Source organism: Suricata suricatta, chromosome 11, assembly GCF_006229205.1.
Source record: "Suricata suricatta isolate VVHF042 chromosome 11, meerkat_22Aug2017_6uvM2_HiC, whole genome shotgun sequence".
NCBI classification, from domain to species: domain Eukaryota; kingdom Metazoa; phylum Chordata; class Mammalia; order Carnivora; family Herpestidae; genus Suricata; species Suricata suricatta.
This window is the reverse complement of record NC_043710.1, coordinates 104,216,671-104,223,207: the sequence shown is the minus strand read 5'-3', so window position 1 is coordinate 104,223,207 and position 6,537 is coordinate 104,216,671. Positions and strand designations below refer to the sequence as shown.

General features: G+C 52.2%; 1 protein-coding gene across 2 annotated transcripts in view; it reads left to right on the top strand.

Moving 5' to 3' along the window:
• Positions 1 to 41: 41 nt before the first annotated feature.
• The window catches only part of DRD2 (dopamine receptor D2), a 61,286-nt gene continuing 54,790 nt past the window's right edge, over positions 42 to 6,537 (top strand). For both annotated transcript variants that reach the window (XM_029956984.1, XM_029956982.1), the window contains exon 1: positions 42 to 115. The gene's annotated coding sequence lies outside the window, so the exon portion shown is untranslated. The remainder of the gene's footprint in view (positions 116 to 6,537) is intronic.

Below are 6,537 nucleotides of genomic sequence, written 5' to 3'. Positions count from 1 at the left end.
GGAGAGCGGCGGCCCGGACGGCTGCCGGAGGGGCGGCCGCGCGTGGATGCGGCGGGAGCCGGAAGCCTCGAGCAGCCGGCGCCGTCTCTGCCCCCGGGCGCCCTATGGCTTGAAGGTAAGCGCGCGCAGGGTGGAGCGACGGGCGGCCGGGGGCCGAGGGGGGTGGCAGGGAGAGGAGCGGGAGGGAGCTCGGAGGGCAGCGCGCCTGGGACCAGAAGTTTATCCCGCCACTCTGGCGCCGTCTGCCTGGGATCGACCCGCTGCCTGGGACCGTCGGGCAGCTGGCCCCGGGGGAGACAGGGACACAGCGGCTGTCGTCCCCTCTGCTCCGTCTCGGCATCCCCAGAGTGGCCCGGGTGGGAATCCTAGCTCCGGGCATTAGCGGGCGGGGTCGGGGCCGCCTGCCCGCGGAGCGCGGAGAGCCGGTGGGGCTTCGCAGGGCGGCCGGCTCCGGACGGTCTCGGGAGGGCACGTTCCGCCCCGCATCCAGGTCCGGGACCCCAGGGCGCGCGGCCAGACTTTCCGACCTCCAGGGACACAGAAGGGTTGTTCTGGGCTAGTCTGGATTTGTGCGACCGGAGACTTTTCCGTTTCTAAGGACGGAGGCCGAGGCCGCGTCTGCCCCTCCTCGCCCACTCCCGCTTGTGCCGCTGTCCTTGGTGCTGAATTTACGTTCTCCTTCGCTGTCTCTCAGTTTGAGATTCAGTCGAGGAGGGAGGCCGAGGTTTCAGACTCTTCGACCTGGGAAAGGGGGTGACGGTTGGGGCAGTAGCGGAGGGTGACTGTTCCACTCTGGAATGGACCAAGAGCCTCGACAGAGCTGTGTGCGGAGACAAGAGGCAGCCTTCAGAGCCAGACAGAGCGGGTCCCCATCCCTGTCTGCGCGGGCAGCCTGTGAGAGGTTCCTCTTGAAGAGCAGAGGTAGGAGGGTGCGTGTGCATCTACACAACAGGCTTCGCCATGGACGCAAGTCACAGCACCGCAGCTCCCTAGGGACAGGCCCTTGCTCGCAGCCACAGGAAAGCTGTTTGAGCCAGTGAAGTTGTCCCACCTGGCATCCCACTAGTTTATGTGATGGGGGCTCCCGAAGTTGGTGGGTACAAGGCACTTTGTGGATCTCTCTCCAGTTCCTTCTGCAGATCCAATCATGTCTGGATTTTGACCAGGATGTAAACCTTTTGGATTAATCCTCACTTCTTCCCAGGAGCTAGATGATCAGTGATTCTTAGTTTCCCCCCTGCCTCCACCCAGTGCAAATATTCTGATTCATCCTGCAGCATTAGGACCACTTGAAAAAGAAATCATTCTTCTCATGTTTCTCCCTCTTGCTGCTGCGTTTGAGAAGGGTGGGCAGAGAGAGAGAGAGAGAGAGAGAGAGAGAGAGAGAGAGAGAGAGAGGTTGGTGAATGTGACCAATTGCAAGAGAACTAGTGGGCTGGTTTGCTGGGTCCCAGCTCCCAGGCTTTGACTTCTTTGCTTAGTGTTCAGGATTCCTGGCATATCTTGGGGGGGGGGGCGGGTAAGTGGGAATGATGCCATCTCTGAAATCAGACAACAGGTAGGGAAGACAATTGAGAGGGTTAGACGTAGATCCAAGGGAGAGCCATGATAACCCTAACCTTGGTCTCTTGAAGAACGTTTTGAGTTCCTTCTACCTTCTTTGCACAACCTGGGGATGAAGGGTGCTTGGAAAATGGGAGATTCTGATTTGTTGCAGAGATCTGAGGCAGCATTTCCCCAATGGTTGTTTTCTGTTTTAATGAACTCCCTGCCTCTGAATCACCTAGAAAGCTGGTTAAAAATGGATTTTTTTCTTGTTCTTCTCCAAAGAGCTGCTGAATGAGAATCTCAAACTGAAACCCAGAAATGTATATTTTAACAATATTTCTCAGTGATTCATATGTACACAGGTTAAGAAATCATCTCTCATAGAAGTTCATACTTCTTTGACTAGAGGAAGCGTGATTAAGATCTTCAATTGACCCCTCTGCCTCTTTCAGTTTATCATGTTAAATTCTTCAGGGGTGACACTGGGGGTGGACGGTCCATCCCCCAGATTCAACCCTTTTCCTGAAATAAAAGATGCAGCCCAATCTCCTCTCTGCCAAGATCCTCCCCGTTTTTTTTTTTTTTTTAATTTCTAAAACAGATATTTGGCCTCTAAGAATCACCGATATGACTTTAGGTTGACCTATGTAAATATTAACTGCCCCCTTCTAGGGGCCAACCCACTGTGCTCTCCTGACCCTCCCTTTCTGGGGGAATTATTGTCTTTCGTTATGCATGTGCTGTGGTCTGCTAACCCGACTGCTCCTGAAATGCCAAGAAGTGATTAGTTCAGCTTAGCAGCACGTCATGTTCCCCAAGGCTGGTAGCCACTTGCGCCCTGCTGGCAGGGACATATTGGCTGTATTGATTTGGTTCTTGTGCTCTATAAGCTAGCAGGCTTGTAGGGGTGAATAAGGCCAGTAAAGATGCTTGTGGGCTATTCGTTTTCTACCTTCACCCAAAAGGTTGGATTTTTTCTGTCTAGAACATGCCATGATATAGAGAATTTGAACTTGAGAGAAATCTTCTGTTCCCCCTCCGACCAGGGAAAACGAAGGGAGCTCAGAATCTCATAAAAATTTTTTTGGCCTCATATTCACCTGGGATTGATGAAGCTAGACTGGTCTGAGGTAACTGGTCTGGGTAAACATGTGTAAGGGGAAAGTCATGTAGACTTGGCCTTGGCTTTCCCTCCAAGTGAAAGTCATATATTGGTGTCGAGGAAGTGGCATGTGGCAAAAATAGCACAGTTTGTGTGGGGCGGGGTGGGGGGTAAGGATAATGAGACTTCCTTAAGCCAGTGCTGTCCCTTCTTGTGACTCATATTTTCTGACCCGCCAGCCCCCATTTTCACCCTTCCTATGAATCTCCAGCAATGAAGGTGTTTTAGCCACTGGTCAAGGAGAGGAGAATCAAAGTTGAGGTTTTATAATGTCAGACTCCCAAGCCATATCTCCCAGAGTCAGGTTGTCACAGTAACCTGAGATTTGAGATCTTGAAAATACCTTAGCATGGCTGCCTACTGCCATTTCTGTTGGAACATTGTCACCAGGACTTTAAACCCTTAGATTATTTGGGCCCCTCAGAGGTCATTGGATGCTCTTGACTCCTAAATGAGATAGCTTTTCTCTTAGTCTATAAACATGGTGGGCTCTCTTCCATTACTGAAGTGCTCCCAGAAAGGAGTGGCATAGCTTTCTAGTTCTAAGCCACCAGGACTGGGCTTGGTAACTGAAGCTTCTCCATTCTGCTCGGAGCTCTGCATCTAGCTCTGCTAGAGCAGCCTGCATCTAGGAAATGCTTGGAAGCCACAGGCGGCAGGAGAGGCACAGTGTGGCTCAGCTCCTCGGTAGGAACCCTTTGCTGTCTATAGCCTCTCTCTTAGCTGAACCCCAGCACCAGATTTCCCTCTCTCATCCCCTAGTAGGGACCCTGAGAGGACTCCACGCCTTGGCTTTGGGATTCTGTGCAAGCTCTCCAGCTCTTCCGGATGCTACATGGAATTGCCAAGGGTTTGCAGTTTGCCGATTTACCAGCTCTAGGTGAGATTATCTGCAGCCTTTAAAATTACTCTAATCGTGTTAGAAGCCAACATGAATACACCCCTGCCTCTCGACGGTCCTTATCACCATTGTCATTGAAGATTTCTTTCTTATTTTTTTAAACAATAGAATCATATTATTTAAGTGCACAGGTGTGGAAAATAGCTTGATTACAGTGTCAGTGCATGTGGGTGGAGGAGTAAAACTAGAGGATTCACCACTTGGTTTGTTCGCGTTTGGGTCCAAAGAAAGGAGAGCTACTTGCCCTGCTGAGCTGTACGGTTCCCCTCTTCTTGTCCTTTCAACCTCAGTCTGATAAATGGGTTAAATTAACACCCGTGGCAGCCGGGATGCCCCTGGGAGGGTGCAGTCTCCTCTCTCCCCGGAGACACAGGGATGTTTCTCTGCAGAGGAGCAGAGGCCCTTGCTGGCTCTGGCTCCAGTGCAGGGAGGAGCCAGAAATGACGCGCTGGGGCCTGGGGACTCCCCTCTTCTCCGGGGTGGAAGAGGCCACATTGCTGCAATGTCCCAAATTCAGAGGCCTGGAGGACGCAGGGCCATCTGAGAGAGTGTGGAGCAGTGTGTGGGGATGGGAACCGAGAAGGAGTAAACTCTTTGGGGGTCCCCAGAAAAGGCTGATGTTACGTACGTATGTATTAGACATCAGCTTTGTGCCATTTGGCCAATTCGTTGTAATCTGATGGCACCTGCCGGGATTTTCAGTTTCCGGGAGACAGGGGAATTCTTTGCTGTCTACAGTGATGGGTAAGGGAAGGAGGGAAGACCCCTGGCTTTCCCTGGAGCACTCTGAGTGATGTCAGCCTGCTCGCAGACAGAGGATGATAAGTGAATCCAGGCAGACTCAGCCCCCAGGGGCCTATCAATAGGCCCATCGCCATGCTGGGCAGACGGGCCTTCCAGGGCGCTGGGGCTCCGCACAGAGCGGCAGCCTCAGCCCCAAGGACATGCCCCTGCAGATGTCTGGGAACCAGGGCGAATCCTGGGGTCCGTCCACTCGTCACCAGGCTCCTTCAAATCGTGCCTGCCCTTCTCATTTCCACCCCCGCCTTGTTGTCATTGTTTGGATTCTAAGTGGCCCAGCAGGGGAAAGGCATTAGAAATGAAATTATTTCTGTTACACGCTGTATAATTGCCTTCTCTCCTTCCTGTTACCGCAGGCAGCACCATCAAGAGCAATTCCCCGGGAACTCTTGGTCTGGGGAAGCGGCTCACTCACAAGCTTCCTTGGGCTGGCTTCTGACGAGTGGCCCTGCTCTCCAGTCCCTCCGTTGCTGGCCTAATCTGCCTAACGGCGAACATCTATTGTGCACTTGCTGTGCGCAGGGTACTGTGCTGAGCACTCACATGTGGTTTTTGTTTCTACTCTCCATCTTGCAACAACTCTGTGAAATGGGCACTGTTATGATTCTCCTTTTTACCGAGGAAGAAGTGCGGCTTGGAGATCTTGCACAAGATCACAGGGCTAACGTGCAGGGTAGAGGTCCAAGGCCAGACTGTCTGATGCTAACGTAATCGCCCTCTCTGACCTAGGTCATTGGCTACAGGATAGGAAAGGAAGAACAGGGCCAAGAAGGCACTTTCTTTGACAAACTGAAATGACAGCAAGCTTTGCATAGGAGGCCAGAAAAAGAGGAGGTCACTGAGGGAGAAGAATGTATGGAAAAAGTTCTTGAGATTCTTCAAGTTGAGGGTTGTCCTGGAAGTTGTTCTGGCCTGGGTCTTGCTCCTTAGGGTCAGATACACTTGGAATGAATCTCAGCAAGCAATGGGGGCAGAGGAGCAGGGGCGGCAGCAGAGGAGAAGGGGCGGGAGCAGAACGAGGCAGAGTCACCAAAGCCTAGTCGCTGGAGGGAGGGCAGGAGATGGCGTGGACTCACGGAAGGGCTGGCTTCCCCGGGGAAGCTAGGCTGAAACTGGGCTGCCGTGAGTGCTCATCTCTTTGAGGTGCACCGAACTGTTGGCAGAGGATACAGCTCAGGCTGCTGCCTCCCTTTGGCCTTTGGTGTGGTTTTCTCACCATACGGAATGGAAACATGTCACATCTTCAAGACTAAGCTTGAGTTTAGGTGAGCGGGGAGGAGTGGGATGGCCTGGGGGAACAGATGCAGGACTAACTCGTGAGGGCTGCCACAAGGACTAATTGCTCAGAGGCTGGAGAGGCCTGGGCGTCCCTGGGCAGCACCCTTTGTCTGTCTGCCTGTGGGTTTCTTCCCAAACAAAACAAAGGAACTTTTACATGCCACCTGCTACCTTGGAATTCCTAAGATTCCACAGCACTCCATCCTCTACCAAAATGACCAGATAATGGGGCTCACCTCCCAATAAGCTAGAAGACTTCTAGCCTGTGTAGGGGAACCTCACCACGAATTTTATGAATGCCACTTAGCAGTATGTGGTCCCTTACTTCCGCCCTTAAAACACGGCATAGTTAAGCCTTTGTGCTCTGGAGCAAGATTGCCGGAATTTGGATTCCACCTGCAATACTTTCTAGCTGTTACCTTAGGCAAGTTGGCCGACCTTAAGTGGGGATGTTCATGCAAAGGTGGTGGTTGGTGTGATTACTTAAGGCAGTAGATACAAGGCATTGGGAAGAGTCCCTGGCAAAAGTAAGCTCGGCGCTTCATAAACGTTCATTGTACTGACTCTTACTGTAATTATTAAGGAACTGGAAGGGGACGGTGGCACCTGGGTGGCTCAGTTGATTAATTGCCCAACTTCGGCTCAGGCCATGGTCCTGCAGTTCGTGGGTTCCAGCTCCACCTCAGGCTCTGTGCCGAGAGCCCACCTCAGGCTCTGTGCCGAGAGTTCCGAGCATGGAGCCTGATTCGGATTCCATGCCTCTCTTTCTCTCTGCCATTTCCCGCTCATGCTCTCTCTCTCCACTATTAAATAAACATTAAAAAAATTTTTTTTAACTAAGAAAAAC